Source organism: Triturus cristatus, chromosome 1_1 (assembly GCF_964204655.1).
Source record: "Triturus cristatus chromosome 1_1, aTriCri1.1, whole genome shotgun sequence".
NCBI classification, from domain to species: Eukaryota; Metazoa; Chordata; class Amphibia; order Caudata; family Salamandridae; genus Triturus; species Triturus cristatus.
In genome coordinates this window covers 719,937,429-719,949,658 of record NC_140579.1, presented here as the reverse complement: position 1 = coordinate 719,949,658, position 12,230 = coordinate 719,937,429, and the positions used below count along the sequence as shown (strand labels likewise).

Here is a 12,230-nt window from a genome sequence, read left to right as displayed (position 1 = left end):
ACGGGAGCACCGGAGTACTCGAGTTACCTCACCCAGGGAAGCCGGGTGCATAGGTGTCTTTTGGTGTCGGGTCGCGTCGTCAATTGCAAAGGAAGCCTGCAAAGAACTGCTGCTGCCGTGAAGAGGAGAAGTGTCCGAAGAGATCCAAGCCTGGATCTAGGATGGAAGGAACCTGAAATCAGAGGGGACAGAGTCTGGGTCACTAGCCAGTGACCGAGGGCAGGATGGACCAATGCCCACAGATGTCGGGTGCTTCAGGTGAGTTGATGGGTGTCTTGACTCTTCAGCCAGGAGGTCCTGGAGGTGTCGACGAAGTCCATGAGCCGGATTCGAGCTGTGCCATGAAGTCTGTCAAGTGCTGCGGTGTCGGCGACCAGATTGGACCCAACAAGCCTTGGCAACGGCAAGTCACAGGAATTCAGAGAAAGGACAGCAGTGCAGACCAGCAAGGTCTGAGGGACTCACACAGCGAGGCTAAGTTGGGGCACGTCTGGAGCAACCAGAAAAGCCCAATTAGAAGAGGAGTTGCCTTTGTGGGGACCTACTAGTCAACGGGCTAGCAATTGCGAAGGAGCCTCGAGCAGTTGCACTTGAAACTGGCCTACGGGTCACTCGTGGAGTCGAGGCCAGCAATCTTCGGTGCAGGAGGTGCTCGCGGCTGGGGCTACTCAGAGCCCAAAGAACAACTTCGAGGAAGTCCCAGAAGATAGTGTTGCTGCAAAAGTTCACGGTGTCCAGGGGTCACGGTTCTACGTCACCCACAATAGCCACAGGCCTCAGCTTTGCTGTGGACTCAGGGTAGCCTTGGGGAAGTCTGGAAATCCACCTCTGGTGATGCAAAGACTTCGGCGTCCGGCGGGAGCTTCAGCGATGCAGACCGGTCAGTTGCTTCTTTGGTGCCTGCCAAGCAGGGGAGTCACTCCTTGATCCCAAGGGAGATTTCTTCTGTCAAAATAGAAAGTCGAAGGTCCAGGATATATATTGCAGAGTTTCGTCCAGGGTAATCTAAAGTCGCAAGGACTGGGTTCCCATACTTATACTAAGTTTGGGGGTTGGACATACTCTAGGGACCCATCTATGGGAGGGTTTGGAAAGAGGGGTGCTTACACCCATTTCCTTTGTCCAGTTTCATGCCAGAGGAGGGGCAGGTAGCCCCTGCAACCGGTTTGAACTGGACTATGCACAGGGACACCAAATGTGCCCCCAGTGCAGGACTTCAAAGAACCAGAGAGTGCTCCCGCCAGCCCCAGTACACATCTGCAAGTCTGGGGAGGTGGTTACACCTCCCTGGGACAGGAAACCTATTGTCCAGGCCTCCCCTGCCGGAGTTTCAGTCAGCAGCAGGAGGCCAGACCTGTGTCTGTGGCAGAGGCATCCATTTTGTGATGCCAGGGCTGTAGAAAGTCCTACCGGGTTAGACCAGTGTGAACATGTCTCTCCCTCTAGAAGAGTGGAATGCTACCCCCGCCGTGTTTCCATGCAGCCATCCCAAAGTTAGCATTTACTGCGTGGTTATAATGCACTTAAGAGTATATGGTCAGGCTGCACCACAAACAGCATCAGAGGAGATGCTCCGAACGCTGCAGAGGGGGTCTGCTCATGCAGGGGCACCCTCTCATAAAAACCAAGCACTCTGCCTTCAGGATTGTTAAGGCCTGCCATAGGAGTGACTTATAGGTTTTATATGTGTGTGCAATGGTAGTGATATAGGTAGCCTATACCACTGTAAGGGGTGCAAGCACACCCTTACCCAGGCTGCAGTAGCAGACCTGTAGTGCCATTTTGGAGTGCTTCCCAGGGGTGGCATAATACATGCTTCAGCCCCTGGTAGGCCTTTGAGGTACCTATGCCCTAGGTACATAGTGTACCATATACTAGGTGCTTATAAGGCACTCCAGAATCCAGTTAGAAAAGTATCTAATGTACATGGAAACCATTTTACAGAGAAAGCAGATAGACTGGGGCCCTGAATAGCAGGATCCCAGTCCAACTAAGTCATAAACCAGCAATACACCAGTCAAAAAGTGGGGGCAACCATATAGTCAGATTCCATCTTCCTACATAACCCCCCCCAAACGAAAGGAGATAAGGCTAACCTTGGCCAGTTGAGCCTTTATTGACTAAGTGGCCATATAAGGAAGCACCTGCACTAGCATGGTTGCCCCATGTCTTATGGTCCACTAAGATATTCCTCACCCTAAGGGCATTAGAGGATCTCCACCATGTGGAATTACTACCTGTGGTGTGTTTTGGCAAAGTAGAAGGCTGGTGAGGTGTCTGAGTAGAGAAGTGAGGCCCTAATAAAGTTGGCCCCAGCTTCCTCAGATCACTTGTCACCATGGAGGCCTTACTCTCCATGACTGAGTTGTACTTTGCTCTAAGGGTCAACCTCTGGCTGCCTACAGCTGGGGGTTGGGTCCCTTTGGATGGAACACTGGAGGGGCTGGGCAGGTTTGGAACCTTTGGGTCCCATGTTTGCCCTTGCCCAACAGAGTCCTGCTGGGGGAGGTCCCTACACAATGGTAATGGGGATCCCTCAGTGGGGTGAGGAATTTTTCCCTGGCTAGGGCTACTAGCCTGCGGGCCCCTAATCTGCTGATGGGGGGTTCCTCTGGACAGGGGCCTCCTTGGGGTCCACTGATCTCCCTGACCTGCACAGCCCTGGGCTGACTGAGGTAGGGTAGAGAGGGGCAGGTTACCTGCTCCAGACTGGGTACCACCTTGGAAGGGTCCACTGCTATCAGGTGAGTTGCCAGGCCAGGCCTGACTACCACTGGGGCAGTTCCTTCACAAGGGGTAGGATCAGTTCCCTGAGGAGGCTGACCCTTACCTATTGTCTGGGGGAAGGAAGACTTTTCTTCAACCCTTGTGCTCTCTTGTGGAGGAGAGTGGGCCATTATTTCAGGCTTCATCACTCCAAAATGTTTCTGGGGTTGGGCTGTGTCCATCACAGCCACACTACCCTTCTCAGGTATGCCAAGCATTCACAGATGGACTTGGTGTTCAACTTCAACCCAGGCTGAAATTTCCAGATCACTGCCCATTAGGCAATCTACAGGCAAGTTTGGGGACACTGCCACTCTCTTTGGGCCTGTGAACCCCCCCCCCAGCTGAGATTGACTATCGTCATGAGGTGATCTGTGCTGACACCATCTATGTTGGTCACCTGATAACTAAAGTCAGGTAAAAGCTGCTGAGGGGGAACTAGTTTATCTGTCACCATGGTGACACTAGCCCCAGTGTCCCTATAGGCCACAGCTTTCTGACCATTGATTATTGGCTCCAGTCTGTACCTGCCCAAAGAATTGGGACCTATGGTAAAAGTGGCAAATCCCACACCACCATCACAGACTGAGGAGGCCTGTGAGGGGGGCCTGTCTAAACTAGGGCCCACCTCTGTTCCCCATGAGAGTGCATTTACCTTTTTGGGTACATTACTACCACCTGGGGGATTACTACTAGTAGTACCAGGGGGAATGGTAGTATTTGTTGGAGGAACATTTTCTTTATTGCCAATCCTGGGATCAGTTTTCCAGTGCCCAGGCTTTTTACAGACAGGGCAATATGGTTTCTTTTCAGGAGAGGAAGGAGTTTGGGACCCACCCCCAGAAGAGGACTTTTGGGGCCCAGTAGTGGACTTATCCTTAGATTTATCCCCACCTTTCTCTTGGTGCATGGTAGAATCTTTCTTCTGGTCACCCCCCTGATTCTTAGGCCTTATCCTGGTTCTGACCCATTTGTCTGCCTTCTTTCCCAATTCTTGGGGAGAGGTCAGATCAGAGTCTATCTGCTCCCTCATAATCAAATTGTACAATCCTGTAAAGTCATGCACTTTGCTGCCATTTATCCAACCTTCCGGATCCTTAGTAGCACAATCAACAAAGTCTACCCAGTCTTGAGTCTGAGCTTTTTGGGTGTCTCTGAACTTCAACCTATACTGTATAGTGGTTAGGACAAACTCATCAATCAGAGCACTCTTCAAGACCCTGTAATCATCAGCATCCTCTTCTCTTACAGTGAGGAGCTTATCTCTACCTTTGTCTGCAAAGGAGAGCCATAAGATTGCTGCCCACTGACCTTGAGGGACCTTCTGTACTTTACAGGCCCTCTCCAAGGCAGTTATCTATTTGTGCATGTCATCCCCACTCTGGTATGGAGGGACAATCTTACTTAGGTTTCTATGGTCATAAGACCTCTCCCTATCTCTAGGGTAATTGCTGCCACCAAGGGACTCTAGTCCCTCATTTTTAATAGCTCTGTAGAGCTCTAGGGCTTCCCTATCTAGGGCCATCTGCTGCTTTCTGAGTTTGAACTTGTCTTGCTCATACTTCAATATTCTCTCTCTCCTCTCCTGGGAGGTTTCCCTCCCTCTGTGAGAAGAGACAGAGGTCCCTAAAGAGGAGGTAGATTGGACAGATCCCCTGGAGAGAGATCTATCCCTTCTAGCCCTACTTTCAACTCTTCCTGGAGGAATAAAGGAGGGAGCATTGTTGTCATCCTCCTCATCCTCATCCAGGAGAGCTGGGTTCACCAGATTCTGATCATTGTCATCAGTCTGGTCAGCATTAGAGGTAGGGTCAGGGGAGTTTCCACCCCTAGACCCACCCTCAGCTGCTGCCCCACCCACACTGCCTACCCCACCAGGCCCACTAGGCCCTGAGATATCATCCAGCTTAAGTATCTTTATTAGATGCTGGGTGGTTGGGCTTTTGCCTGTCTTCAGCTTCCTAATGGAACATAAGGCCCTAAGCTGTGCAAAGGAGAGATCCTCATATTTATAGGGGAGAAGCCCACTGGCTTCTGGCAGTGACCCACTGGTTCCTGGCTGACTAGACATTACTAATGTGGTGTGGTGTATTGTACTACCTACATTAGTGTGGCCTACTAAACTCTCTTGAGTTGTAGAAAGGGTGTGCTATACCTTAACACACAACTCTAAGTTCAGTAGAACTTACTGTGACTAAACTTGATATTATATGTACCTAAGGTACCTTTAGTGGTTTTCAGTTGATCAATTCAATTGAGATTATCTGGTAAAACAATAGCAAGCTGGAATCCCACACGCTGCACACCAATGTGAGAAGGTGGCCTGATATATGCTATCCACTAGTTCTAGTGGGCACCTTGTATCAGTCCAAACAACCCCTTATGGTGAATTGGTTAAAGACAACCTTTATTGAAAGCTATCCTAGTGGTAGGGGGGGTAGTATTCCAAAGCGTTTGACACCAAACATGACATGTTTCCATGCAGCCATCCCAAAGTTAGCATTTACCGCGAGGTTATAATGCACTTAAGAGTATATGGTCAGGCTGCACCACAAACAGCATCAGAGGAGATCCTCCGAACGCTGCAGAGGGGCTCTGCTCATGCAGGGGCACCCTCTCACATAAAAACCAAGCACTCTGCCTTCAGGATTGTTAAGTCCTGCCGTAGGAGTGACCTATAGGTTTTATATGTGTGTGCAATGGTAGTAATATAGGTAGCCTATACCACTGTAAGGGATGCAAGCACACCCTTACCCAGGCTGCAGTAGCAGAACTGTGGTGCCATTTTGGAGTGCTTCCCAGGGGTGATATAATACATGCTTCAGCCCCTGGTAGGCCTCTGAGGTACCTATGCCCTAGGTACATAGTATACCATATACTAGGGGCTTATAAGGCACTCCAGAATCCAATTAGAAATGTACCTAATGTACATGGAAACCATTTTACAGAGAAAGCAGATAGACTGGGGTCCTGAATAGCAGGATCCCAGTCCAACTAAGTCATAAACCAGTAAAACACCAGGCAAAAAGTGGGGGCAGCCATATAGTAGGATTCCACCTTCCTACAAGTGAGGCTTTGCTTTTACTTTAATCATGTTACCTTTATTTACAGCCTGCCTATCATTTCACTTGCCCCACTACATAATTGGTACAAATGTTGCATGACAACACTTTCTGTGATGTCATCAATCTGGTAATCAGTTCTCAATCATAAAAATGTTGAAAATTTGAGACCGCTACATGGTATGATACAGGTAGGCATAGCATGAGAAATACGCAGCTGGAGATGTTATTGTTTTGGAAGAGGCACAATTGGAAATGTAATTTCCCCATTAACTTGTCTTTGGGTGTTGAATGTTTAAGAAGGCAAGAATTAAAACTGTAACATTTCAAGCTTTAAAAGTCACAAGTCAGCTGCCTAAACAGAGAGATAAGGCATGTATGGTTTGGTTAACAGGAATGTTTGGGTTCCAGCGGAGATATTGGGACTCCTGGACCATATGGTACATGAATATTTGGATAAAGGCAGTTATGGTAACTGACTGGCCATTAAAATCTTCTTATTATATGATTATTTCTTCTGTCCCAGCCGTGAGAGGAGATCAGGGCATGGATGGTGGTATTGTATGCACTGGTTGGCCATTTAACACGTGCCCTTTGTTTTTAAACAGATATTGAAAGATGAGGCCATGACAAAGTTTCTGATGAAGGTCAACAACGTTGTCAGGTAAATATTTCTGAATTCTCACGTGTTCAGTAAGATGGATGTGTGCGAAATGCCTTGGAAGCCAGCCAGCCACAGAAGGCTCTTTTATCCCTGCTAAGTATCTTGTGAAGTAATCAGGGACTCAGTTTCAAGTCATCCTCAAATCATCAGGGTTAATCACATCTTGTGAAGTCATCAGATACTCATTTTAAAGTCATCTTCAAATCATCGGGCTCAAGTTTCTAAACGCTGCTGATGACTTTAAGAGCTTTAAGAGCTTGATAATGTCTGATGATGTGAAAATGACTTCTACAGTTGTTGGATGATCATCCAATGACTCTGGGATGGCTTCTAAAGTAATCCTGTTTGACCTGGGGACTCTCCTCTGATGTGCGTGAGGGTGGTGAAGAGGATTGAATGAGACGTCATTGAGGCACATGAGACTAGTGAAGGGGGATGAGCCAGATCAAGTTGAGGTTACAGCCAGGGAGTGCATGAAACGGCACTGAAGAGAACAAGAAATAACTGCGCAGATCTTTACACTCACTCACTCCCTGAAATGAATATATTAGAGAGTGCGGAAGTGAGAGCTCATTCCACTCCACTAGTGCCTCCTCTCCCCCACAGCCACCCGACCTTACATTAAAGAGCACACTGTGGAGCAAAGAAAACACATTTGGAATTCGGGAAGACAGGCGCACAGGAAATGTCTGCCAGAGCCCGAGAACAGCTGCCCTGAGCTCCCCAACCCAGCAGCTGTTTGTTGATATAACCGGGGCAAGGGCGGGAGGTATTCTGCAGCGCCCCATGCCATGACTGAAAAACGTGCAGTAAACAATGTCTACAGCTTGATTCTCCTGTTTTGAGGGCAGACCCAACATTCAGAGGATATGGCCTGCTCATCAGGCAAATAGCAAAAGTTTCAGGGACTGGGATACTAACTCTGCCCTTGCAACCCTCCAGACGTGACATGTGACTGACAACTGTATGTCACTAGAGTGGCAGGCCTGATACTGACCCACTACTCAAAGGTAAATACCTGACACTGCCCGTACCCATCAAGTTCACCTGACGGGTCATTGATGCAGCCCCAATGACTGACAGAGGCCCCCTTGGAACATAGACTGACTGCCGCAGGTGCAGGTCTGAGTGACATAAGCAACGGTTAGAGGCACCCTCTGACATGGAGGTGACTGCCCCTGCCCAGAGGCAGCCTTAAGACATCTGGCTGACTATTCCGTTGCCTGGCCCGACACCGACCCGTCGACTGTTAGAGGCACCCTTACGACAGGTGACTGCCCCCGTGGCTGGCCTGACACTGCCCCACTGACTGGTCAAAGGCACTATCTTGACAATGTCCTTGCCATTTCACTTGATGAATCACTCTTACTGCTCAGCGACTGCCAGGCACTCTAGCAGCATAGACTGATTGTCACAGGGACTGGCCTGACACTAACACAACCGGGTTCATAGATATCGATAGTGCAGCAGATGTAGGGGTGCCAAATCCATCATTGTTCTTTTGCTCCCTTCTCCACCCGAGTTTGGACCCAGCCATATGCAAATCAGTCTTGACACTGTTCCTTATAGGACCAGTTCAGCCTGAGCCCAGAGCTATGAGGGTCACAACTTACCCAAACTAATGGTTGTTTTTTACTTCCAAAATAGGGGATTGGGGGCAATTGTTTTGCCTGCATTAGTAAATATGGATCCCTTGCTAGGCCAGTGGCCCCACAGACTGGTATGGTCAGCCTATGGCATGTGGGACCACCAGAGCATCCTGCACAGGCATTTAATTGACTCATCTCCAGTGCCTGGTCTGACACTGACCCAGTTAGCTGTTAAAGACACCCTTCTGACATGTTACTGCCTCAGTAACTGGGCCACAACTACTGGTGGATGCACCTTCCAGGCATCTGAGGAACTTCACCAGGGCAGTTGGTCTCACGCTGTCCACTTGTACAGAGGCACACACCCTGACTCTGCCCCAGCTCTACAACTTCACCTGACATGTGACTGATACTGCCCCAGTGACTGCTCAAAGGCCTTCTCTGACATGTGCCTGCCTCTACCCCAGTGGCTGGACTGCCCCGATGGCTCAGGGGAACCTTCCACGGTGTGAATCACTAATTCTGAGCGATTTGCTCACACTGCCTGGGCAACTGCCTAGAGGTTCTGATTGGACATGACTAGCTGTTCAATCTATGCAGGGTGCCTGATATGCCCCTGGCACTGCCCCAACCACTGCCAGGGAGGCACCCACTGACACAAGACTGACTCGTATCCAAGGACTGCCCTAACACTGACCCATCGGTTGGGTGCTCAAAACCTCCCTCTAGACTGACTGCTTCAGCCCTACAGGTTCCCCTGACAGGTCCATGACACTGCCCCAGCAGCTACTTTGCCCAAACTGCTGAACTGTGTTCAGAAGCACCCGCCAGGTCCATACTCGAAGCAAAAGTAGCTGTTGAACAAATATTCAAGCCAGCCCCATGCCAGAGGAGGCCTCAACCAGATTGGAAAAATGAAGGCTTTCGTGTTTGGTTATGGAAGCCCAACCATCTCGGAAGAGCAGTCCAACCCCTGGCACATGCTGAGTTGTGACTAACTTTATCTCAGCATCACCAAAATGTTGCATTAATGATTTACAATTGGCACTAGCAACAAACTTTTTGTCCAGGACATCAAGCTAGACAAATTCCACATCCTTGAAAGCTCTTTTTTTAAGCTAATCTGCTGTTGGTTCTTCATGACACACCACAACCATATTTAAATTCTTAGGTCTCGCCTAGCGAAAGCAGCGCATGCGCTGCATTCGCTATTGCGAGTACCTTTTGGAATCAATTCAGCGGAGGGCTTGTATGCGCGCGTCTGCATGGTCAAACATGGCTGCTCTTGCCATGTGTCCATAGCAAACAACAGCATGCGCGTGTCTGTAGGGACTGTGGACAGCCGGACAACATTTTACGTGTTGCATTTTGGTGTCCTAGCAACGGCAGCGTGGAAGGTGTCCTAGCAACGAAAATGCTGTTTCCTGTGGATCATGGTGCGTGCAGTTTTCACTATGCTGTTCTTATTTTAAAATGCCGCTTTCAGTACGTAGCTTGCTATTATTAATTGCCGTTCCTTCTTATTTTAAAATGCCGCTTTCAGTACGCAGCTTGCTGTTATTAATTGTCATTCCTAACAATGCCGCTTTCAGTACATAGCTTCTGTTATTAATCGGCACGCAGCTTGATGTTATGTTCCAATTTAGTAAGTAATAGCATATTGCCACATGTTCGTGACACTCCTCCGAAGCTCTCCGAGCCAAGACGCAAATACCACCCAACAATAATGATAATAAGACCTAGAGTAGAATCCAGTTCTAGGGGCCACATCTGCAGCATTGTCTCCAGCTCTAGAAGCTGCATGTGGACCATAAAATTCAGATCTGGAGGCCACGCCCCGAGGCATCGTGTCCAGTCTGGAAAGTTTATCTGCGGAACGAAAAAACACACTCGACACAGTCCAGAGACAGGCGACCAAATGATCGTATCAGAAGAGGTCCGTGAAAGTGACTGGAGGAAAGGGAGATACGATAAACACTCAGATTCCCTAATTAACAAAGCAGAAGAAGATTGTGCAACCGGAGGCTCGGGAGTGACAAAATGGACATCTTTATAAGAGCCTTTGTCACTTAGGGGAACGGCCTCCCTACAGAAGTGATGAGGACAGATCAGGTAAAGCGCACCGGTGCTCGGTAACTGGACCCATGAAAGGCAATTTTGCACTAACGTTTCTCACTGCCGAACAATGAAAGACAAACAGCACTTGTGTGAATGTATTTAGCTGAGCAAAAAGATTACCAGTCAGTTGGGAACAATTCTGGTTCAAAAGTGATATAAAATTGTTCACCAGCAATGCAAAGTTGCCCATCACTAAGACAGCATACGCGATCACTAAGGTACAAATGAAAAGCATTTACATCAGCGAAGAGGTACTGAAAACGGAGGAGTAAAGCTGGAGACCAGTTAAATTAGTGAGTGAAGAAGGCAGGGAATTGGCAGCCCGGCTTGACAGGGCAGGGAATAGGCAGTCCCAATAGACCCAGCAACCCATATCAACAGACACATTGCATGCCTCTGTGTCAGGGCCCTTGGGGGCACACAGGGCACCCCCATCCATGCCACAGTGAGCGGATCTGCACAGATACCACACTCCTGCTAACGGGTGGTATGCGCACTGCGTAGCTGGGTAGGCAGGTTGCGACCTGCACAGGCAGCAAGGCCGTGCTGCCGGTGAAGACACTAGAGGAGACATCAGAGGCACACCGGTCTACACACCAGGGAGAGTTTCTGAAAGTTCCGTAGTGCTGGAGCACAGTCAGTCACATTTTAGGCTCACCTCTGAAAGAAACGTTTGGCAAAGGCAGTTGTTCTTTTTTGCAGTGCAGAAGCAAACGAGGGGCTAGCAGTCTTCAAGCACGGGCCAGACTACTGCGGGGCCAGCCATGCCAGGCCTGGCCTACCGCTGAAAGGCCAGCAGGACTGGGGCAGACTCGCTTACGTCAAGCTTCATTTATAAAAACGGTTAGTATAAGATAAATTCAGCATGCCAGACTCGCACCTGACAGGACAGTAGGCCTAAAGTCGGGTGGGTCTAAGGCAAAAAGACCGGGTTGTTCCTGGGCACTGAAATACGAGGGTGTTTCTTACAATATAATAAAGAAATAATGAAATAGAGAAGGAAGGCGACTGGGAAGTATGGATAAAGAAATTATAAGTGAAATGAGGAAGGAAACAAGCATTGAAAATGCAACAGGTCTCGCCTTTGGTTAAGTTAAAGCCATTCGCTTTGCTAATGGTATTGTATAGCAAAGCAAATGGCTTTAACTTAATAAAAGGTGAGACCTATTGCATTTTTAATGTTTGTTAATTTAAGTGTACAATTCAAAATAATTTATCTACTACAGAACATAACAAATAATAAAATTCCTCCATTGTGATGGTAAAGTGATTGGAGTTTCATTGGCATAACCCATTATTTTCTGTTCGGCCCTCGTAGCTGATAGTCTTTGAAAGCCACTACCATAATGGTGACATCAATCCTTTCCAATAGTGCAACCGATGCTCAAGCACCTTCATTTGTGAGATTAGAAAGGTTATTGGATTTAAAATTCACACAAAAAAGTCTTACCTCGGGTTCATCAAATAAACTTATTAGGATTGGGGGGCACAACCTTTGGAGCTTGGCAATATTTGACAAGAACAGTGGTCCCTAACGTGAAATCAATGTTAGAAGGACTATTAATATAGAAATGCAATGATGTCTATACTTTGCTGTCCAACTGGACTTAATCATTTAATGTGAAGAATTTTAAAAAAAACATACAAGTGGGGGCATGTACTGTGGAAATTTAGCTTGCAAACTGAACATTATCTGCGCCATCTTGTCTCTCCCCAGCGCGACACACAGGAAAGCGCACGGCAGCCATTTTAGGCACCCTGGTCTCTCCCTGCTCATTGCCGATCGCCAGCGCGTCCCCCTGGCGCTGCAAGCATCCCCCGCGCGCCGGCCACCCCCGCTCTCTCATACACGGGCCATAAACCCTCTCCTTCTGCGCGACCCTGCCATGGAACCGCATCCCACGCCTGACCGACATCCCATACATGGTCATGCATCCCTTTGATAACCCCCTTCCTCTGCGCCCCATTGTCCGAACTGATCCCAGGCCATCACCTAGCCCTGCGGATGCAGTTTATTGTCCCTACTGTAAG

General features: G+C 48.6%; 1 pseudogene; it reads left to right on the top strand.

Annotated features, from left to right (window-relative positions):
* LOC146870947 (dehydrogenase/reductase SDR family member 4-like) overlaps window positions 1-12,230 on the top strand; it is a 253,161-nt pseudogene that overhangs the window by 226,681 nt on the left and 14,250 nt on the right.